Genomic DNA, 25,452 nt, shown 5'->3' with positions numbered 1-25,452 from the left:
TATGCATCTGTTCATCTGTTCCTGTCTGCTGCTGGAAGAAGCTTCACTGATGATGACTGAATAACACATTGATCATATTTATCTTTCTGGGTCTTGGTTACTTCACACAGGGATTTTTTTCTAATTCCAAACAATCGTCTAGAAATTTCACAGTGTTATTTTTTTTAATGGTTGAGTACTACTTCATTGTATAAACATACCAGTCTGAGATTATTCCATGTTTTCATGGGTGGAGATACCTTCCTTAGGTTTTCCTTCTAGCACCTTTTATAGAGCTTAAATTTGACTTTAAAATAGAGTATCTTATTTTATCAATCCATGGTTATTTGGGAAAAAAAGACCCTGACACAACACATGTAGAAAATCTGGGCCATTATGAAAAGATACAATCTAAGGAAAGAAGTCTAAGAATAGAAGAAGAGAAAGAACATAAGCTCAAAGGCCCAGAAAACATTATCAACAAGATCATAGAAAAAAAAATTTCCCAACCTAAAGAAGGAGATGTCTATAATGTTATAAGAAGCATACAGAACACCAAAGAGATTGGACTATAAAAGAACATTTCTTTACCAAATAATAATCAAAACACTAAATGTACAGAGAAAAAGAGAGAACATTAAAAGCTGCAAGGGAAAAAAAGACTAAGTAAGATATAAAGGCAGACATATTGTAATTACACCTGGCTCTCAATGGAGATTCTAGAAGCCACAGGGCCTGGACAGAGGTACTGCAGACTCCACAAGACCACAGATGCCAGCCCAGGCTGCTATACCCAGCAAACACAACACAAAACAACACAAACAAACAACAAACAAACAAACTGTCCTTGATCTTAAGGATGTCTCCTCAGGTTAGCTACAGATGCTATGAGCTAATAACAAAACCAGATGGTCACACATAGCTCCTATAAACACCACATTCTTTGGATGTAGGAGAGATGTTAGTGGGGAATGATAAATTTTTCTGACTTTTATTTTGCAGTTATCTCCTTGTTGGATAGTTTTACCTTGCCAGAAGGTGCTATGCAGGTTGCTGAGAGAGAATACTCATAATCAGTATAAACTGCCTGTGAACACTGTGTGTAACATTCTCAAGGTGATGACTAGAAAGGTCATGGGGTACATAGAGGACATGGGGGTAACCAGCTACATTATGATTGGGTTTGAGGCCTACTCTACAAGCCTGTTACTGCGAGCCTGTTAAAAAGCCCATGGTTGCAAAGGTCATAGAAGTAATGGGGAAGCTACTGCAGTTATTTTGTAAAATGGACATGTGAAGACCCTTAAACTGCCTTGTAAATACTCACATTTATACACATAAATTACTGCTGCCTTAGCTCTGATTAGAAAAGCTTCTTTAGGCAGTAGGCAGACTCCTTAGTGATCAGAGTGCAGAGAATAAGTGATTGCTGAATGCTCAGCTGTAAATTAAACATCTCTGTCACCCTCTACCATCACTTGTAACATTGTGAAAGAACATGCCAAAAGAATGTAAGAAGGGAATGTAAATCCATAGAGAAGACTAACTTTCCCTTTCTCCACAGTCATTAATTTCCTGTAATTTTTTTTTTTAAATCTGTAAGTAGGGTCTCATGAGCCTCCCCTCTTCCACACTGGCAGTCTGTTAGTGTTTTCGTTGTTTCATTCTTCTTTAGGCAGCCATTGTGTTTAGATACAATGGGTGTAGCTTTCCTGCCATTTCCGGTAGATACTGTCTCATAGTAGACTTCTTGGTCCTCTGGCTTTTACAATCTTTCTTCACCCTTATTCCTTGATGTTCCCTGAGCCTAGAGGCAGGAGTTGTGTTATAGATATATCCCCTGGGGTTGGGTATCCCATGATTAGTTTTCCTCTGCATTTTATCACTGGTGGTTTTCTGTGAGAGTCTCCATCTTCTTCAAAGAGAAGCTTCTTTGATGAGAGCTACATGTATTTGTGGCTATAAGGATATTTAGATTTAGCTAGGAATTATTCTGGTAAATTGGCAGCAGTCATGACCCTGTTTGTCCTGTGTGTTAACTAGGTTACTGTATTAGACAGTATTTCCCTCTTGTTGAGTGAGCCTTATGTCCAATCAAACAGCTGTTAATAACTGTTAATTGATTACACAATACCAAGGGTCAGCCTCTAAAATCATATAAACACAAACACTGTTAAACAGCCTTAGCACTTTGTATTTTTGTATTTACATGATATATTATATTGCAAAAAATTCTCTCTATGTATTTCATATATCAAAGAAAAAGAGGCTATATATTTGAGAAGGAGTAAAGCAGAATCACGGAGTTTGCTAGTGGGAGGGTAGGAAAAGAGGCTAAATGAAATAATTAGATTTTAATAAAAATAAAACATATTAAAACAAATAAAATAGGATAAGCAGTCTAGGGTTATAGAACAGTCTTCCATGCAAAAACCAAAAAACAAAAACAAAACAAAACATGGTCACTGTACTCATGAGCTCAGAACAGATATAATTGCTTTCATAAGTGGTGCCTATTGACACGCTCATAGGACAAAAACAAAATAAATAAATAATAAGAGTAGCCATGAAAGTAGATGACAGGCTATTTGGGAAGAGGAAGAGCATCAGTGGGAGGAAACAGAGAACAATTGAGGACATTTGGGATCCATATGATTAAAGCACTATTATTGTGTTATGGATAATATATGGTAAAAATAAGGAAAACAACATTCCATTTCAGTGTTTCACAGTGTCACAGGAGTTTTAGAACAATAAAGTAAAATACCTTTAATACCGGACCAATTAAGTGTGCTGAAGGACGCTAGCCATGGTGAACAATTAATATAAAATTTAGGAAAACAATTCCCATGAGGACTCTACCTGACTGGAGTATACCAATGCTATTTCATTTAGTGTTAGTATTCATTGCACAGTTTCTTGTTCCGTTTATCTTGTCTATTAAGACTCAACATCTCAGTCTTTCTAAGAACTGCTCACAGTTGAAAGAAGTTCTTTTCTTTTCCCATGTGTATGTGCACATTTTTGAGAGCATGTTTCACACAATAAACTGATATATGAATAGAAATGCATAGCTCTCTTGCTCCATTTGAAGAAAGCAAAGTTCTGCTCCAGAATTCACTGTATTATCCAGAGAAGTCATCCTTTAAATTTCATCACAGCTCAATCTTTCCACCTGCCAATTCTGTTGTTCTCCTCTCTTCTGTATATTTGTCTAAAAACTTCAGAAACTCAACATATTTACTCTCCGAGAATTGCATTTATGACTGTTGAGTCAAATCTGAAATGTTATTTGAAACATGAATTATTCAGTTAGCAACAAAATTTTGTGGAAGATGGTCATGACATATGACTGTGAGATAAGCATCCAGCTTTCATTAGTGATGCCCAGCAATAGAATTCTTACTAGATTGTGTGATATGTAAGCTGTATCAAGAATGAGCCATTGCAAGATGGCCATTTCTGGGTGTCATTAATACACTGAAGACAGATACAATTCCAATATAAGGTAGTACACAATGGACTGAAGCTGCTGTTGCAGTACAAGGAGACAGCCTTGCCTCCTGTAGCCAACAGTCAGGAAAAGATGAAGATCCAAGCCAGGTGCTATTCAGGAGAGATTCAGAGATCAGGAGAGAAGAACATCTTCAATGTTTGCACTGATGCAGTGTCATGGTCAGCACTCTTGTTTCACAGAAACAAAAATAGTAATTTTGAAACGAGAATATCTGGAATGATGTTTTCAATGTCACAAAGCTCCCTCTTTCTGTGGACCTTTAAGTCCTGTAGTAAATTACCATCTATTCTTTAGAAAAAGTTTAAATCTCACTCAGAATTGCAAACAGGATAGACAGTAGAAGTGATGGAATACAGGGAACAGGATGGGAGCCTACTATAGAGAGTCCTCTGATAGGCTGCATGCAATAGGGGATCAAAGCAGATGCTGAGACTCACAGCCAAATTTTGGGCAGAGTACAGAAAGTCTTATGGAAGAAGGGGGTGATAAAATGACACAGAGACCCACAAAAAGACCAACAAAGCTAAAAAATCTGAGTCCAGGGGTTCCTGCAGAGACTAATGTATCAACTAAGGGCCATGCATGGAGAGGACATAGATCACCTGCTCAGAAGTAGCCAGTTGGCAGCTCAGTCTCCACTTGGGTGACTTAGCGAGGGAAGCAGGAGCTGCCTCTGTCATGAACTCAGTTACCTGTTTTTTGATCCCTTGCCCTTGGAAATGCAGCTTTGCCAGGCCACAAAGGAAGAGAATCCAGGCAGTGCTGATGAGACTTGATAAGCTATGGGTAGATGTCAGAGGAGGAGAACTTCCCCTTTCAGTGGATGAAGGAAAGATGATAGGGGGGATAAGAGGGAAGAAGGGTGGGACTAGGAAGCATTGAGAGAGGGGGGCACCAAAAGGAACATATAATGAATAAATGGTGATTAATAAATGAATAAACAAATAAATAAAAACACGCTTAAACGAAAAAAAATATTCTCAAATCAATTACAATCAGAAAGAAAGGCTAGAAGTCTTCCTTTTCTTTAAGACTTGCTGTCATCTACCTTTTATGACAACATACACCTCTGTCAGGGATTAATCATGCCTTTCTTTTCCCTTGGTAACCTCCCTAGAGAATACTGAGCCAACAAAAGAAAGATTTATTTGTGAAATTTCTGCAAATTCCACTGTGTTCCAGCAGGAATATGTAGAATATAACTGGAAACACATATTGAGATCCCTTATCAAGATGGATGAAATAAAAACTCAATAATGAAACCTTGTGCAGTAGTATTAAACATATTGTATAAAATCTTTACACCTAAAGAAGCTAAGGAAGAAGGAGGACCTTGGGAGAGATGATCAATCCTCACTCAGAAAAACAAATGGGAAGGAGAGTGGAAGAAGGAGAAAACAGCAAATAGGACAGGAGTCTACTACAAAGGGCCTCTGAAAGACTCTACCCATCAGGGTATAAAAGTTGATGCTAAGACTAAGACTCAGAGCCAAACTTTAGGCAGAGTGTATGGAATCTTATGAAAGAAAGGGAAGATAGTAAGACTTGGAGAGGACAGGAGCTCCGCAAGGAGAGCAACAGAACCAAAATATCTGGGCACAAAGGTCTTTTCTAAGACTAATACTCCAACCAAGGACCATTCATGGATATAATCTAGAACGCCTGCTCAGATGCAGCCCATGGCAACTCAGTGTACAAGTGGGTATCCTAGTAAGGAGAACAGGGACTGTTTCTGACATGGAATCAGTGGCTGGCTGTTTGACCTCCTCCCACATTTGGGAACAGCCTTGCCAGACCACAGAGGAGGACAATGCAGCCAATCCTGATGATACCTGATAAGCTAGGGTCAGATGGAAGGGGAGGGGTACCTCTCCTATCAGTGGACTTAGAGAGGGGCATGGGAAAGGATGAGGGATGGAAGGTAGGATTGGGAAGGAATGAGAAAGGGGGCTACAGCTGGGATATAAAGTGAATAAACTGTAATTAATATAAAAAATAAAAATTTAATTAAAAAAGAAAAATTCTGAGTTCCTTCATACTATGATGACAGAGTCTTGAGATAATAATAGTCACGTGACTATTCATATGCACCAATGGTAGAAAGACTACTATCATTAGAATGCTTGTCAATTCCAAAACTCAGGTTGCAATTTGATTTTCATGGTGATGGCACATGGGAGTGGTAGTTTTGCACAGTGTTTAGGTCATGAGGATTCTGTCCTCTTTAATGGACTAGGGACATTTTTACAGTGGTTGGTTATCATCGTGATAGGCACTTTAGCATCTTTCTTCTAAAGTTTATCCCTCTAATGTCTACTACATTCTAATGTTAAAAAAAAAGACCCCTCCACAGAAGGCATCTGAAAGACTCTACCTAGTAGTGTTTCAAAGCAGATTCTAAGACTCATAACCAAACCTTCGGCAGAGTGCAGGGAATCGTATGAAAGAAGGGGAGTTAGTATGATGTGGAAAGGATAGGAACTCAACAAGGATCAAACATATCTGGACACAGGGTCTTTTCTGAGACTGTTTATCCAACCAAGGACCATGTATGGATGTAACCTAGAACCTCTGCTTGGATGTAACTTGTGGTAGCTCAGTAACCAATTGGTTTCCCATAGTAAGGGGAACAAGGACTATTTCTAACAGGAACTCAATGGCTGGCTCTTTGATCTCCCCACCCCCCAAGGGAGGAGCAGTCCTGCTAGGCCACAGAGGAAGACTTTGCAGCCAATCCAGAAGATACCTGATAAAACAGCGTCAGATGAGAGGGGAGGAGGTCCTCCCCTATCAGTGGACTTGGAAAGGGGCAGGGAGGAGATGAGAGAGGGATGGTGGGATTGGGAGGGAATGAGGGAGCAGGATACAGCTGGGATACAGAGTTAACAAAATGTAACTAACAAAAAAAAATTTTAAAAAAAGAAAAAAAAAGACCCCTCATCAAAAACTAAACATTTCTTTTTAGAATTCTTATCCTCTAGAACAATTAAGGGAATATATTTTTTTTTATTGTAAGTCACTTACTCTGCTCTTTTATGTCATGGAAGCAAAAAAAAAAGTGAATAACTGTAAAAATCTCAGAAATAAAGTATTTGTATAACTAGGTCCAGATTGATAGCCCATCTATTAAACACACTTGCTGTTCTTGCAAAGAAACCAGATTTGGCTCTAAACACCCACTTTGTGGTTCAAAACCATTCCTAACACCAATTTCAGGGGATCTGTAACCCTCTTCTGACCTCTGTGATATCAGATACACATAGTATATATGTGTACATACAAGCAAACATTTTTACTCACAAAATGAGTGTTGTGTTTTGTTTTTTTTTTCTTTTTCTTTTTCACCATAGGCCCAAGAATGAATTTGTGGTTGTTTCTCCCTTGTTATATTCCATAATGGAATGAAACACCTTATTTCTGGGATTTCTATTGGAAATTATAAGATTGGAAAAATTCAGGAGAATTTCAGAAAACACCAGATTCTTCACTAATATAAACAGCACTTGAATACTATGTTCTGTGTAAACTATGAATATGTACTGTTGTGTTTAAAGAGATACAACTGTTGGAATTATGGAACCATCTTCAACTTATTTAATATGCAAACATAACACATACACACACAACACATACACATACTACAAACACATAGCATCAGTATTTGAGATTATAGATAATGTGAAGCCACTGATAGTGTATATATCTTGTTGTCATTCACAGAGTAGATAAGGAAAGTATAGAAGATTTTGATACATTCCAAGATACCATAGTAGTTGGCCCATGTAAACCAGAAGGCACTATGATAATATAGAAAAAGATGCTGTGTGGTTTCTGTCATGTTTCAGTAGATGAACATCATATTTAAACTTGCACTATAAAAAATACTGATAGAATGTCAGGGTTACCATCCATTATGGTTGATGAGGTGAAGAGACCAGAGAACAGTGACAATGACAACATAGCATTATATGACCATGAGCTTGGTTTGCCAAACCTCTCAAGTTATATTATGTTGAGCCTGCTTCAACTTGGAAGAAAATAGAAATAGTGCATGAGGGTTAGGCATAAGGAAGGACAGAAAATGTACAGAAGCTGTGTGAATGAGTAGCTTAGACATACATATTTCACTAGTGCCTCCAGCTAACTCCACAGCTAAGGTCACATTGGGGTTACCGTATAAATAGTAAGTAGAAGGAAAACCTAGAATCAATGTTGTTTGGCACATGAGTAATATGTGCAAAATGAAAATGATCCATTTCATAGCTAATGTTCCTGTGAAATGAAATCTCGTTGACCAACTTCCAGGTAATACTTCATGCCTTCTTGTTGTGCAAAATAAATATGGCCTTAAGTAAAATTGTCTTTGACTTATAGGACAAGAAACATGGCTTGTTTGATTAGTAGGGGGTTAGCAGTGAATGATGTTGGATGATAACAAACAAGAAGATCCATAAAGAAATAGAATTTTCTGGCTCTAATGTGCACCTGTCAATACCATCCCCTCCCAATCCCACCCTCCCTCCCTCATCTCCTCCCATGCCCCTCTCCAAGTCCACTGATATGGGAGGTCCTCCTCCCATTCCATCTGACCCTTGCTTATCAGGTATCATCAGGACTGGCTGCACTGTCTTCCTTTGTGGTCTGGCAAGGCTGCTCCCCACTCAGGGGATGGTGATCAAAGAGCCAGCCACTGATTCCATGTCAGAGACAGCCCCTGTTCTCATTACTAGGGAACTCACTTGGATACTGAGCTGCCATGGGCTACATCTGAGCAGGTGTTCTATGTTATATGCATGAATATACCTTGGTTGGAATATCAGTCTCAGAAAAGACTCCTGTGCCTAGATATTTCGGGTTCTGTTGCTCTCCTTGTGGAACTCCTGTCCTTTCCAGGTCTTACTCTATTCCCTTTTAAAAGAGACTAGAAGACAAAAGAAAAAAATTCTTTCCTTAGCGGGAATATTGAGCAAAGCTGTTGTTTCTCAGTTAAAGTCATACTGATAATGCTTAACATTCACATGACTAACTGGTACAGTGTTCAGTTTCAGCAGTCAGAAAACAAGTAAATACAAGACTCAGAGAAGAAGGAGGATGGTGATACTAAGCTTTAGAATAAAAGCCTAACTACCGTAGTAAAGAAGTCCAGTACAACAAAAACAAAGCAACAATACTAAAATGATTAGAAAGGGAAAATGATTTGGTTTTATTGTGTGTCAAAGGATGTAGTTGTCTCACTAGGCTTTCTCATATAAGTGATGCAGGAGGCCAACCAGAATCCTTAGCAGTCATTTCTAGGATGGCAGAGTTCAATATTTGTACCAACATTTCATTTTGGATTTGCTTTCAAGAGCCTCCTTGGAATAAAGATGCAGTCTCAAAAGTAGGTAATATTTTCTCAGCCGATTATTAATTTTCCAGTAATTATCCTTGGAAGAAGAAGCTGCCTTATTAAGGATACAAAATAATTCTAATGATAGGCCCATGGAATGAATATAAAAAGGTTCATCTTTTTTTATTCAAATGGGATAATTCCAAGAGGATTTTATATTTTGTTTCTAAATAGATCACTAGAGATATTTCTGGAACTTTATTACAATCAGTTTTTTCACCTTCCAAATTTCCTGTGCCTTCAAAGATCATTTCTCACAAGATCCCCCTTCTAGGAATGTACATATAAATTTCATTGTATATTTCCTGAGAAGGTATATGTCTTACAGTCATTTGTGGCAGAATGAATGCCAAAAGATGGAGTTTACTCCTGAGGGTCTGATAAAGAATAAATATGATTTATAACACAGGAAAGACAGGTAGCCATGGTGGTTTTCTGAGTGTTGTCTATTTCTGGTAAGCCTGCCACTTTTTTTTTCTGAAAACATCCTTAATTTTCAAAAGCCAAATTGGTGAAATTTTATGAAAAATAAAAAATAAAAAAGGCATGGTCTTTATGTAGAGAGAAAAGCCTTGGAGAATTATTATTATTAATTTTTATGCATCATCCCTAGAAGGAATATTAACTAAGTTTAAACATGATTGTATAAAGTATGGCATGGGGTTCCATTTGAATTTAACACAATGAGTTCATGAGTGCTTGAGGAGACTGTTCTTGGGTGACATAAGATGAAGCCCTAGATATGAGTGAGCAGAGATAAATTTTCCCATTGGTATTAAAAAAATTAAAGAACAATAAAATCCCATAGGAGAACTTCAGTATGAGAAGCAGGCAGTATCAGAGGGAACAAAAAGCAAAGGCTATGAAGGCACGAGGACTTTTGACCTACAAATTATAACTTTAAATGAAATAGTATATGGTGTATGTATGTTGAACTCAAGAATGTGACAGAATCCACAGGATCTGTAAAATCTCAAGCCAGACAAAATCTCAGCATGAAGGAGGGAGATGTGCATGAAGGGTAACTCTTTATTTTATTTTTATTACAATTTTTATTAATTGCAGTTTATTAACTTTGCATCCCAGCTGTAACCTCCTTCTCTCATCCCTTCACAATGCAGCCAGTCCTGATGAGACCTGATAGGCTGGGTCAGAGGAAAGGGAAGGAGGACCTCCCCTATCAGTGGACTGGGGAGGGGCATGGGAGGAGATGAGGAAGGGTAACTCTTCTTTTTCTTTTTATTTTTTTATTATTATTTTATTTTATTAATTATACTTTATTCACTTTGTATCCTCACATAAGCCCCTTCCTCCTCCCCTCCCAATTCCACCCTCCCACCCCCTTCTTCACGCATGCCCCTCCCCAGTCCACTGATAGGGGAGGTCCTCCTCTCCTTCCTTCTGATCTTAGTCTATCAGATCTCATCAGGAGTGGCTGCATTGTCTTCTTCTGTGGCCTGATAATGCTGTTTCCCCCTCAGTGGGAGGTAGTCAAAGAGCAGGCCAAGCAGATTATGTCAGAGGCAGTCCCTCTTCCCATTACTATGTAACCCGCTTGGACACTGAACTGCCATGAGCTACATCTGTGCAGGGGTTCTAGGTTATCTCCATGAATAGTCCTTGGTTGGAGTATGAGTCTCTGGGAAGTTCCCTGTGTTCATATTTTCTGGTTCTGTTGCTCTCCTTGTGGAGTTCCTGTCCTCTCCAGATCTTACTATTTCCCACTTCTTACATAAGATTCCATGCACACTGCCCAACAGTTGGCCATAAGTCTCAGCGTCTGCTTTGATAGTCTGCAGGGCAAAGCCTTTCAGAGGCCCTCCGTGGTGGGTTTCTAGCTTGTTTCCTGTTTTCTTCTTCTGATGCCCGAGGAAGGGTAAATCTTAGCCAAAGAGATATTGGCGGTTGATAGCTACTGAGAGAGGAAGAGTCAATTTGTTCTAAGATTATAGCCATTGATAAGGTGACCAAGCTCCAATAAAAGGTCAGACATACAAGAATGTATTAGCATCACACATTTGACTTAGTGGGTTTTAAAAACTAAAAGAGAGTGCACTGGGTTGGTGAGAAAGAGTGGTTCAATCAAGAAGGAGTTAGGGGTGGATATAATCAAAACACGAATAAAATTACCAGTGACGTTGCACGTGTGTGTGTGTGTGTGTGTGTGTGTGTGTGTGTGTGTGTATAATCCATTGATCGATTTTTTAAAATTTTTATTTGTTTCTTAAGACTGGGCCTGAATTGATGGTGGGTCAAATATAATTAATGCTTTGACGAAAAAAAAATGATAGGGAGACAAGGAATTATACAGAACTTAGGCAAACCCCAAAGCATTCTGCTGTTCCTTATGAATGTTATTATTTTATGCCTTGAGCCAAGGTATATTTTATTAATTCTTTTATGTTGTAGGCATATGTATTCTTTCCTTTCTGAGTCTTTACTATTCTGCATTAATGTTGTTCATAGAACATCATTCACAAGTGTAGACAATGACAACATATTAATAGGATCTAATATTGCCATTCCTGTTTTCATTATTTTAAGTCAGTGTTCTACATTAAATCAGTCAGTGATGTTTCTCATTGTTTCCCATTGGGTCCCTTAGCTTGGTAATGGATGGCAGTTACAATCTCAGTTTTGTAGGTTTATTTTCTCCTCCCTGTTTGCTGAAATGTCTAAGTGGATGTGCTTGCCAAATGGAGCTGTTTGCTACTTCTAGCACATTTGCTGACTTTCCAGAGGTCTAATCTAATCCCATTTCTTAATTTCTTTTCGTGCCTGTTGTCAGTTAGCTCTTCCCTCACTTCCTGCCAGCCATCACTGTAAACATTCTACTCCACTGGAAGGTGGATCCTGACACTGCTTGACTCTCACCAGGAGAGACCAGCTGGGCATACAGTGTCTTTAACTCTTTCACTGCCTGTCTGACTCTGATGCAAGGCAGATGGTCATTGTCCAACACATGGAGAGTTGCATGCTACAGATTAGATCACGGGGATAATGTGACTGTAGGCATGGAGTTCATGGTGCACATAATTCTACTAACATTTAGATATGGGGTTTTCCAGGGAAACTTACAGTCATATTACAACTGCATGAACAAAGCCAACATTTTAGAATTTGGAATAAAGTATGAAGGAGAATTTAAAACCTTGTTTTAGGCAAACATTGTTGCATAACATACATAATTTTCACATTTTTTAATTTGGGTCAGAGATAATTTTTTGAAGTTACTTTATAATGTAAAATAAAATAGATTATTATTTCAAAAGGCCATGCGTGGATAGGACCCAGGCTCCATGATCAGATGTAGCTGATAGGCAGCTCAGTCTCCATGTAGGTCACTAAGTAAGAGGACCAGGGGCTGCCTCTGACATAAACTGTGTTGCCTATTCTTGGAAAATTTGCCCTGGGCAAGGCAGCCTTGTCAGGACACAGAAAAAGAGGATGCAGCCAGTCCTGAAGAGACTTGATAGCCTGTGGACAGTTTGTATGGGAGGAAAGCTCCCATTTTCTGAGGACTAGGGGAGGAGGGTGGAGGAAAGAGGGATGGTTGGTGGGACCAGGAGGAGATGAGGGAGGGGCTATAATCAGGATATAAAAGTGAATAATCGGGGGGGGGGCAGAGCCAAGATGGCGACTAGCACACAAAGGTTCTGAGCGGTGGAATATCTAAACTTCTGAGTTGGTGAATGGAAGGACCTCTGACCCAGGAAAACAACGGTGAGGCTTTCTAAACAACAGGGAACATCGCAGGAGGTGAAAACTTTGGTCTCGGGTTTTCACCCAGGGACTTGTTTGGGGAAGGAGAGAAACGATCCTTTGATATCGCAGCACTCCCTCTCCCAGACCTCCCTCCTCCTCGGCACAGCAGGCTGGTCTATCTCAGCGCAGACCTAACTGCCTGGGGTCTACAGCCACTGAGGCGGAGCTCCAAGCCCTTTAGTGGCAAAGACCAGCAGTACGTGTCCCATAGTCCCAGATTTGCGCAGCGGCTGCAGCATCCTCCCAGGGCCCGAGTCTGCTAGACGCCATACTAGCTCTGAAGGATCACTATCACTGATGGTATGGCCCGCCCAATCCCACAGTGACAGAGAATACGCTATATACTCACCGAAACCAGGCAGAAATGTCATACAACCTGGACACACCAGGCGCTGGGCCTCCCAAGCTTGGAGAGCACAGTGAAGAGACCCCAGGACTTCCCAGAAAGCATCGGGACTAGCAAGCCAGTCTCCAGTTACAGCGGGACTTTCTAACCTGGCTGCGGAGCAGCACTGAGCTGGGGGGGCACAACAGCCCTCCAGTTTAAGACTAACCAGGGCCAAACCAGAGAACAGAGAGCCTGGTTACCCCGATCCGTACTGACGTGACCACCCTGAAATCTCCAGCTGCAGGAAGACCTCAGGACCTGGCAGTGACAGCAGCACAGAACTGGCGGAACACATCAAAGAAGCAGGGCCAAACCAGAGAGCAGAGAGCCCCGGATACCAAGATCTCTGCCAAGAGACCTGCCTGTAAATGAGTGCATCCTTGAGAATCTGCAAATCCCCAGATCCTGGGTCCTTCTAAAACAGAAGCCAGGCATTGAACCCCCTCCCACCCACATACGCACTTTGGGAAACAGAGGGGTACTAGGGACATTGAAGTTCCTGCCCTGTGGGTCTAATTGAGGAGTTAAGGCAGTTAATGCCAGAAATTGTGCTGGGATCATCATTAGCGCCTGCGACATATACAGTGCAGAGCCCCTCCCACACACTCAAGTGTTCAACATTAGCCATCACTCTGTCCCTCGAGACACACGTCCATGCACACTTACACACACACACACACACACACACACACACACACACACTCAAGCGTGCACACACATGCATTTGCCCCATTTGCACCTGCGTACTTTTCTCCCACAGGTACAGCAGTCCTCAGCACACTTGGAGAGTTCTCAGCTTCCTGAAGAACTCTCCAGACGCCAGAGAGAGACAGTACCAGTCTGATCTGCAGAATCCAAAAACAAACAGGGAAGGTTTCAGATAAGCCAATGGCCAGAGGTAGGCAAAAGAAACTTAAATCAATCCCACTGAAATCAGGGACAAGACAAGGCTGCCCATTGTCTCCATATCTCTTCAACATAGTACTTGAAGTCCTAGCCAGAGCAAATAAGACAACTAAAGGAGATCAAGGGGATACAAATCAGAAAGGAAGAGGTCAAAGTGTCACTATTTGCAGATGATATGAAAGTATACATGAGCGACCCCAAAAATTCAACCAGAGAACTCCTCCAGCTGATAAACACCTGGCAGGATACAAAATCAACTCAAAAAAATCAGAAGCCCTCTTGTATACCAAAGACAAAAAGGCTGAGAAAGAAATCAGGGAAACAACACCCTTCACAATAGCCACTAATAACATAAAGTACCTTGGTGTGACTCTAACCAAGCAAGTGAAAGACCTGTTAGAGAAAAACTTCAAGTCTCTGAAGAAAGAAATCGAAGAAGATATCAGAAGATGGAACGATCTCCCATGCTTATGTGTTGGTAGGATTAACATTGTGAAAATGGCCATTCTGCCAAAAGCAATCTACAGATTCAGTGCAATTCCCATCAAAATACCAACTCAATTCTTTACCGACCTTGAAAAAAAGATTCTCAGCTTCATATGGAGAAACAAAAAAACCCAGAATCTCCAAAACAATACTGTACAACAACAGATCATCTGGAGGGATCTCCATCCCTGATCTCAAGCTGTACTACAGGGCAACAGTAATAAAAACTGCATGGTATTGGCATAGAAACAGAAAGGAGGATCAATGGAACTGCATAGAAGACCCAGAAACAAACCCACACACCTATGAATACTCGATATTTGACAAAGAAGCCAAATCCATTCAATGGAAAAAAGACAGCATCTTCAACAAATGGTGCTGGACCAACTGGGTGTCTACATGCAGAAAAATGAAAATAGATCTATATTTATCACCCTGCACAAAACTAAAGTCAAAGTGGATCAAGGACCTCAACATAAAACCAGATACATTAAAGCTGCTAGAAGAAAAAGTGGGGAAGAGCCTAGAACTCATTGGCACAGGAGACAACTTCCTGAACAGAACACCAACAGCACAGGCTCTAAGAGCAACAATCAATAAATGGGACCTCATGAAACTGAAAAGCTTCTGTAAAGCAAAGGATACCGTCATCAAAACAAAACGACAGCCTACAGATTGGGAAAGAATCTTCACCAACCCTTTATTGGCAGAGGGCTAATATCCAGTATATATAAATTGCTAAAGAAGCAGAAAAGCAACAAACCAAGTAATCCCATTAAAAAATGCGGAACGGAGCTAAACAGAGAATTCTCGAAAGAGGAACATCAAATGGCAGGGAAACACTTAAAGAAATGCTCAACCTCATTAACCATTAGGGAAATGCAAATGAAAACGACCCTGAGATTTTACCTTACACTCATCAGAATGGCCAAGATGAAAAACTCAAGTGACAACACATGCTGGAGAGGGTGTGGAGAAAGGGGAACCCTCCTCCACTGCTGGTGGGAATGTAAACTAGTACAACCACTTTGGAAGTCAATCTGGCGCTTTCTCAGACAATTAGGAATAGTGCTCCCTCAAGACCCAGCTATACCACTCCTAGGTATATACCCAAAATTTGCTCAAGTACACAAGGACATTTGTTCAACCATGTTTATAGCAGCTTTATTTGTAATAGCCACAACCTGGAAACAACCCAGATGTCCATCAACGGAGGAATGGATACAGAAATTGTGGTATTTTTACACAATGGAATACTACTCAGCAATCAAAAAGGAGGAAATCATGAAATTTGCAGGCAAGTGGTGGGATCTAGAAAAGATCATTCTGAGTGAAGTATCCCAGAAGGAGAAAGACAAACATGGTATTACTCGCTTATATAGACCTACAAGATATGATAAACATAATGAAATCTACACACCTAAACAAGATAATCAAGAAAGTGGACACAGGCGAAGATGATCAATCCTCATTTAGAAAGACAAATGGGATATGCATTTAAGGTATGACAGGGATCTACCACAAAAGGCATTTGAAAGACTCTACCTAGCAGTGTAGACTCATAACCAAACCCTCGGCAGAGTGCAGGGAATCATATGAAAAAAGGGGAGTTAGTATGATATGGAAAGGATAGGAGCTCTACAAGGACCAAATATATCTGGGCACAGGGTCTTTTCTGAGACTGACACTCAACCAAGGACCATCTATGGATATAACCTAGAACTTCTGCTCTGATGTGGCCTGTGGTAGCTCAGTAACCAAATAGTTTTCCAAAGTAAGGGGAACAAGGACTATTTCTAACAGGATCTCAAGGGCAGGCTCCTTGATTCCCCCCCCCCCCAGCGGAGGAGCTGTCCTGTTAGGTCACAGAGGAGGACTCTACAGCCAGCCCTGAAGATACCTGATAAAACAGGGTCAAATGAAAGGGGAGGAGGTCCTTCCCTATCAGTGGACTTGGAAAGGGGCAGGGAGGAGACCATGGAGGGAGTGTGGGGTTGGGGAGGGAATGAGGGAGCGGGATACAGCGGGGACACAGAGTTAACAGAATGTAACTAAAAAGAAAAATAAAAAAAAATAATAAAAAAGAAAACTCAAAGCCTCTGAAGGGGGGAAGGGGTGTGGAAACCAGAGTTATCAGGTACAGGGTGGAGGAGGATGGAGGGAAAGAATAGTGGGAGAAACAAGAATTGGGGTGGCATCTTGGAGATGAGCTAGAAGCCTAATGCAATGGAAAAACAAGAAAAAAAGTGAATAATCTTTTTTAAAAATGTGTGTTTTCTTAGTACTTGTGAACCATCATTTAATATTTACTAATGAATATGGAGCGCTTATTCATAAAATAGAGTTGAATATGATAATGATTACTTTGTTGCACTATGCTATCCTAATTTTTTTTAATCTTATGGCTCTATATTGTCTCAACCTTGTCCCAGCTGCTACATTTATATTTTCCCAGGAAATCTTTTGAGTAAGCTACTTCACCATATGCAGAACAAAAAGAATATAAAATTGCATTACTAAATTTTTAATGAAGTCATTTTCTGTAGATATGAAAATACAGGTGTTGCATGCATGTTCAAATGAAATTCATCCTTTCCTCACCATGATGCAGTGCATGCCCTTGATCTCTAAGCCAAAATACAGACTGCCTCAATTATAAAAATATAATTGTGGATTCATGTGTGCAATTTGAGAAAAATCTCAGGTAAAAAATATGATGATATATGAGTGTGGAGGACCGTGAAATTAATTAAAACACACTGTACTAATTAAGATTGAATCCTTTAAATAAAAACTAAAAACAAAAATAAAATGCTACAAATTATACACATATCTACAAAACATCTGAATCCTCAGTAACATCTGCATCATCAGATGTATTATATTCAATTTCATGACTGACACCACGGTATAATCACAAAAGTTTGGGGGGCAGAGCATCCAGGACTGTGAACTGGTTCAGCACCCTTTTCCCAACACTACAGAAAGCTGGTCCTTTCTCAGGTACAATATGGAGTAGAGGTGACACAGGTGCTCAGATAACCTGACCGCTAACTGCAAGCCCTTTCATGTCTTCTTCACTTTGCCTCACTAACTGTTCAACATTTTTAACTAGTAAGATGTTTCAGGTGTGGAAGAAAAAAGAAACCCTGAGATTAGCTTACCATTGCCCTAAAGTGAATCTTAGACACAGAAAATGAAGTGAGCACACTTCAAGCAGATTAGGATGAGGTAAGTTGCTGGCACCAACCTCCTCCATTCTTCATGACTCTTGTCTTGTTTTAGCCACATGTCTTTGCCTTCACATATTTTCTATCCAATAACTTCATACCTGCCATCTTCAATTACCGCAATGCCCATCACACTTCCCAAAAATATGTCTACAAAAATGAAGGAGAATTTGAATGACTTGCTCAAGTCAGGGTCACTCTGTGAGGTCGCTAAGATATAACAAACTAAACTAAAAAGGTCTGCCTTGTACCTAGGATTCATCATTGGGAGGACATCTTCTCAGAAAGAAGAAATGTGGAATGAAATAAACTCTCACATTTTATAATACAATGTACCATTATTATTTGAAAACGTGTCAGAATTCATCTAATAACTAAAAGCCTCACTGTCCAGTGCATAGAAGGCTAAACAGAGTTAACAAGCTTAGATCCACTCAGCTTTCATTTTAGTCTATAAATTACAAATATGGAAATTGAATATATGTTTCTACAATACACCTTCTCTTTCAGTTTCAGCTTAGTGAGTCAGACATAATTAAGAACCCAAGTCAAGAAATCTCACAACGCAAAAGATTAAATATTCATTATAATTTACCATTTATGACATTAGTGAATGAGTTCTATTAACACTTCTGTCTACCTATTGAGTAGAATTAAAGGGCACTCAATGGGATATGAAGGCAGAATAATACAGAACCTGCTGACAAGGAGATTGGGCACTGCTGTGGAAATAATTTATACAGAGAAAAGCTAAAGAGCTTAAATTTGTGTGATTAAGTTTGTGCTGGGTGGGTGCTGTAGTGAAGGAACTTGGAAATCACAAATCTCTGTAGGTTGATGCTACTGAGGAAGAAAATCACAAGTTACCTGGACCTTCATTTGGAATTAATATTATAATATTTCTACAGAATTCATTATGAAATTATTTTAATTTATGTGATTTATAATTCTATGTGAAACGTTGGATGGCTTTTTATACCAGGATTATTGTAATATAATAATCATGAAATAACGGGAATTCTTTTTTTATCGATATTTCCACAGCGTCCATTTTTCTTTTTTATTTATTTTATTTAATGTTTTCATTATTGGTTACATTTTATTAACTCTATCCCTCTCCCTCTTGATTCTAAGTTTAGAAATAAAAGTGACTGTTGAAAATCTAGGATTGTACTCTGTTTCACTAAAGCCATCAGAAAGAGCTGTATTAATAGTGGCAGATGGTTATAAGATGCAGATGCTATGAATACTATTAGGAGTTCATGCTGAAAGTCCAGTCATCAAGCACACTGCTGTAAAACATGAGTTTTCAAGCTAATGGAGCTGGACCATGAACTTTACTATCAAGCATATAAAGTTAATATATGATGAATTTGCATTGAAAATATACTAGAACACTTGAAGTCATTACTTGGGTTTATAAATCTTAAATTAGGTTGTGTGCTTGAAGAAGTTCTGCAGAGGAAGGATCTCTCAAGATTATAATGTGCAATCATAGGGAATGGAGAGATTTTTCTTTTCAGCTCTCTACCCAGTAGAGAGCTACTACAGGGAAAATGATGGCCACACCATGCTCAAGACTGTCATCTAGAAATGTGCTCAGCAAAAAGCCACAGCTATCTCTAAAGGGTTCCTAGTTTTCCTTTTTTAATCCTCTACATAGAAAACATAGTGAAATCTCATGCTGAACATCTCAGTGGTAGGTTTCCAACTGGATTTTTCACTGCTTGTTCTGGAATATGCAAATAAACAGACCACACACATACACATACACACATGGGAGTCATGCTGATTTATTAAGGAAAGAGAAAAAGCCAAAATTTTATAGTAGGCCACACCCACCAATACAAGGTATTATATTATTATCAAGTAAGCAAATTAAACCTGATTCAGAGCATGCAAATCATGGTTTATTTCAAATATAAGAAATAAGATTTGGGGTTGGAGAGATGGCTCAGAGGTTAAGAGCACTGGATGCTCTTCAGGAGGTACTGAGTTCAATTCCTAGCAACCACATGGTGGCTCACAGCCATCTATAATGAGATCTGGTGCCCTCTTCTGGCACCCAGGTGTACATGCAGACAGAACATTGCATACATAATAAATAAAGAAAATTATAAATAAGATTTAAGAAGCACATACAAATGAATACTGTACAAAGAAGGAGAAGGAGGAGAACAAAGGATGGACGAGAGAAGTTAATAAAAAGGTGAAAATCATCATGGTTTTTTGCATTGTTTTTAATTTTATATCTGAGTGTTGGCATAGGCACGTGAGCATAGTTGTCTGTGGAGTCCAGAAGAGGGCGTGGTACCTCCTGGAGCTGAGATCTCCACTTATGCACTGCTCCACATGGGTGCTGGGAACTGAACTTGAGCCCTATGGAAAAGTGGTAGGTGCTCTTCACCACTACCCCATTAACATTAGTTTTTTTTAAGTCTCTTTTATTTAGTTTAATTACTTTGAAAGTCATTCATGTTTGTCATATAGACTTTTTAAATTTAAATTTGATTTTATTTTTACAATTTATTCACTTTGTATCACAATTTTAGCCCCTTCCCTCATCTCCTCCAAGTTTCACCCTCCCTTCCTCTTACTCCTCTATCCCTCTCACCTAGTCCATTGAAAAGGGGGAGTCCATCTGACCGTAACTTATCAAGACTCATCATGACTCACCTGGGTCCTCTTCTTCTGTGGCCCAGTAAGGCTACTCCACCAGGGAAAACTGATCAAAGACAAGGCAACCGAATTCATGTCATAGAATTCCCCAGATCCACAAGGAGACCAAAAAAAAAAAAAAAAAAAAAAAAAAAAAAAAAAAAAGCCAAAAATAAAAATACAGTTCTGCAGAGACTGATATATCATCCAAAGACCATTCATGCTCAGATATAGCCCATAGGCAACTCTGTCTCCAACCGGGTCCTCTAATAAAGGCTTTTTAAAACTGCAACATTCCATATGTTACAGATGTTTTGAGATATATAAAACATCTTTGATTTCTTTTAATCTACCATTAAAATTATAAATACCACCCCCTTCTATTTAAACTTACCTGTAAACTTTTCTACATCACATTATCTGACCTCAATGTTTTCCTATTAAGAGACATCATTTTAAAAATGCTTCAGAAGTTCCCCTGTATTGAAAAGAGCTACTATTGTATGACACTAATCTAGTTATCTTGAAGCAGCAAAACTACAAAAGAGGTGTGCGAGCTCCTTGCTACACACAATGGCTCCAGTGCAGTATAATCTTTTTATTTCTATTCATGTGCTTTATTCACTACTTGCCAGCATCAACCCAACCACTTCTGCACACTTTGTAAAAATGTAAGTTCATATTAGCAACTATTCAAGCCGCTTTAGTACAAAGGAGATAGAATTCAACCATGAAGAATTATAAAGATATCTACACAATAAGTTTTGAATACTGATGAAATTCCTTAATGGATTTTGGTTTTGTTTGAAGCTATTTTGAAAACTGATTAGAAATATTTGCTTATTGTTCCTCAATCATATCCATGAAACTTTAAAAATGTCTATGAATAATTTATAATCTGCATATAATATAACCCAGAGGATTAAGTGATGTGATATGTACTAAGTTGTTAATATCAAAATCAGGCTTGTATTTTATGGTTCAAATAAAGAACAGGCAGGTTTGCATTATCAGGTATAAGAAACCCATACCTGGGGAAGACATGGGCTCTATGGGAGAATCGGCTATTACTTTGCTAAATAGTAATCCTGTCAAATTATCTTCTAAATATTTATGTTTATGCTCATAGACTGGCCTGAGTCTGAATAAGACTCTGTATTATTAAGAAAAGCTCCTTCTCACAATGGACATCGGCCAATGCAGAGATGCATGACTGACCAAGAAGGAGAGACTGGGTATTCAATTCTAAATCATACTTCTTTTTTTTGCCCCACTGCTGCACTCTTAGCCCTCTACACACCATGGTTCTGGGAGCAGAAGCAGAAGAATACAAGTGCCTGAGGATTGGAACAATGCTGTGAAATGTTTTTTTCTAGGTCTTCAATGGCTTTTGCACCCATGGCAGCTGTGGCTACTTGCATAAGACTTATGCTAGATCAAGCCACCCAAAATCCTAGGATACATGGGAGAGATTCTGTCTAGCCCTCATTCTTTACTGAAGGGCTACCGGCAGCTGACAGCTGCTGAAGGCAGAAGAGCTATTCTTTTTAGAATTATTCATACAAATATTCACAGCAATAATTGGACAGCTGAGAAGGAGAAGAAACACACACACACACACAAACAAAGAGAGAGAGAGAGAGAAAGAGAGAGAGAGAGAGAGAGAGAGAGAGAGAGAGATGTGCATGGCTATATTTTTTTTCTTTGAAAAAAATATAGCAGGGGCTGTCTCTGACATGAACTCAGTGGCTGGCACTTTGATCACCTCCCCCTGATGAGGGAACAGCTTTACCAGGCCACAGAGGAAGACAATGCACCCAGTTATGATGAGACTTGATAGGCTAGGGTCAGATGGAAGAGGAAGAGGACCTTCCCTATCAGTGGACTTGGGGAGGGACATGGGAGGAAGGGTGGGATGGGGAGGGGATGAGAAAGGGGGCTACACAGTTTGGATGCAAACTGAATAAATTGTAATAAATAAAAAATAATTATTAAAAAACAATAAAAAAAAGAGGAGAAGTAAGAAGAAATATAGTTGGAAGGAGGATGTGTGTACAACTATTCTAGGTTGCTTTTCTGCTACTGTGATAAAGACAACAACAAAAAGGAACTTGAGAAGGAAAGGCCTCATTTAGTCAAATCCTAGGTCATAGTTAATTGTGGGAAACCAAGGCAGCAAACTCAAGACAGAATCCTGGAGTAGGAACTGGCACAGAGCTTATGGAGGAATGCTATTACTGTCTTGTTCGGGCTTCTTATAAATCCCAAGAGCACTTGCCCCTGGGTATCACCTCCCCCATGGGCTGAGAACTCCCAAATCCATCATTCCCCAGAGACTCCTGTTCAAGCCAACATGATGGAGGCAGCTCCTCAGCTAATAACTCTACCTCCCAGATGTGTCTAGGTTTATGTCACAGTAAGAAAAACTAATTGAGGCAGGAGCACATCAAGAGAGATTCATGAAGGAAATGGGGCATAGTATCATATTTTTGTGATACACACACACACACATATATGTATGTATAAAGTTCTCAAGAAAAAAGAAAATATTTTAAATTTATAAGGAGCAGCCGAATTACCTTAAGAGAGTATATAACCAGACCATTGCCATGATAGAACATTGAACACACCTGTTAACATTTTGAGGTACAAATGTTCCTGCACAGAATTCAGCTTTGATGATAGTTCTTGTTTAGAATAAAAGTAGAGGTAATGAAGTCAAAAGAGAGAAAGAGTGAATGTGGTGTAATTAAAAGTTTCATTTTAAGGAACAATATTGTAATACTTACACTTTGGCCACTTGGCTTCTTTAATTTGGGCTCCCCTTTGTTGTCCATTATTTTACAGAGTACAAATGGAGTAACCAGGAGTAAGCGACCTTATGTCATCCGTAACAACATGGCTGGTGCTTGCTGTGTGCCTGCTCAGGCAGGATGTCTGTTCTGACTAGTAGAAACTGTCTGAGTGTATATCAGTCCTCAGTAGTTGCTCTCTTCATAAAACACAATGTTTATTTTAAAATACTGAGAAATTTCCTAGAACAGCTACCACTGGTTTTATGTGAAATTTCAAGTTAAATTGGAAATTTTGAAAGTGCATTTTCATAGAAGCTTCAGAGATTCCTGTGCCCTCACTATTTTTTCTGAAAGAAATATTGGTGATATTAACGTGTTTGATAGTGTTGAGATACAAAATCAACCCTCTGTCAGATTTAGAGTTGGTGAAGATCCTTTCCCAGTCTGTAGGCAGTCATTTTGTTCTGACAACAGTGTCCTTTGCTTTACAGAAGCTTTTCAGTTTCATGAGGTCCCATTTATTGATTGTTGCTCTTAAAGCCTATGCTGTTGGTGTTCTGTTCAGGAAGTTGTCTCCTGTGCCAATGAGTTCTAGGCACTTCCCCACTTTTTCTTCTAGCAGCTTTAGTGTATCTGGTTTTATGTTGAGGTCTTTGATCCACTTTGACTTTAGTTTTGTGCAGGGTGATAAATATAGATCTATTTTCATTTATCTGCATGTAGACATCCAGTTGGACCAGCACTATTTGTTGAAGGTGCTATCTTTTTTCCATTAAATGGTTCTGGCTACTTTGTCAAAAATCAAGTATTCATAAGTGTGTGGTTTTATTTCTGGGTCTTCTATTCAGTTCTATTGATCCACCTTTCTGCCGCTATACCAATACCAAGCAGTTTTTATTACTATTGCTCTGCAAAACAAATTGAGATCAGGGATGGAGATCCCTCCAGATGCTCTGTTCTTGTACAGTATCGTTTTGGAAATTCTGGGTTTCTTGTTATTCCATATAAAGTTGATAATTTTTCTTTCAAGGTTGGTAAAGAATTGTGTTGGTATTTTGATGGGAACTGCATTGAATGTGTAGATTGCTTTTGGCAGAATGGCCATTTTCACTATGTTAATGCTACCAATCCATGAGCACAGGAGATCGGTCCATCTTCTGATATCTTCTTCGATTTCTTTCTTCAGAGACTTGAAGTTTTTTTTTTCAAACAGATCTTCCACTTGCTTGGTTAGAGTGACCCCAAGGTACTTTATGTTATTAGTGGCTATTGTGAGGGTGTTGTTTCCCTGATTTCTTTCTTGGCACTTTTGTCTTGTGTATACAGGAAGGCTTCTGATTTTTTTTTTTTTTTTTTTAGTTAATTTTGTATCCTGCCACTTTGCTGAAGATGTTTATCAGCTGAAGGAGTTCTCTGGTTGAATTTTTGGGGCTGCTCATGTAGACTATCATATCTTCTGCAAATAGTGACACTTTGACCTCTTCCTTTCTGATTTGTATCCCCTTGATCTCCTTTATTTGTCTTATTGCTCTAGCTAGGACCTCAAGTACTATGTTGAAGAGATATGGAGAGAGTGGGCAGCCTTGCCTTGTCCCTGATTTCAGTGGGATTTATGTAAGTTTCTCTCCATTTAGTTTGATGCTGGCTATAGGCTTGCTGTATATTGCCTTTACTATGTTTAGGTATGTGCCTTGTATCCCTGATCTCTCCAAGACTTTAAGCATGAATGGGTGTTGGACTTTGTCAAATGCGTTTTTGGCATCTAAGGAGATGATCATGTGGTTTTTCTCCTTCAGCTTGTTTATGTGGTGGATCACATTGATGGATTTCCATATGTTGAACCACCCTTGAATGCCTGAGATGAAGTCTACTTGGTCATGGTGGATGATATCTTTGATGTGTTCTTGGACACTGTTTGCCAGTATTGAGTATTTTTGCATCAATGTTCATAAGAGAGATAGGTCTGAAGTTCTCTTTTTTTGTTTGGTCTTTGTGTGGTTTAGTTATCAAGGTGACTGTGGCTTCATGAATAAGTTTGGTAATGTTCCTTCTGTTTCATGTATCAGTATTTCCAAGATGCCATAAATAAGTGAACAGATTATTAAATATATCAATAAGAAGAGAATGGTGTGATATAATCTTGGCTGTGTGAATTATGAGTTCAAGAAAGAAGATTTTCAGAGGCCCTATGTGGTAGGCTCCTGTTCTGTCTTCTGTTTTCTCCCTCTTCTGATATCCATCCCATTTGCCTTTCTGAATGAGGATTGATCATCTTAGCCAGGGTCCTGCTTTTTTCTTAGGTGTTCAGATTTTAGTATGTTTACCCTATATTATATGTC

Source organism: Meriones unguiculatus, chromosome 3 (genome assembly GCF_030254825.1).
Source record: "Meriones unguiculatus strain TT.TT164.6M chromosome 3, Bangor_MerUng_6.1, whole genome shotgun sequence".
Lineage (NCBI taxonomy): Eukaryota > Metazoa > Chordata > Mammalia > Rodentia > Muridae > Meriones > Meriones unguiculatus.
Note: the sequence above shows the minus strand (reverse complement) of the source record.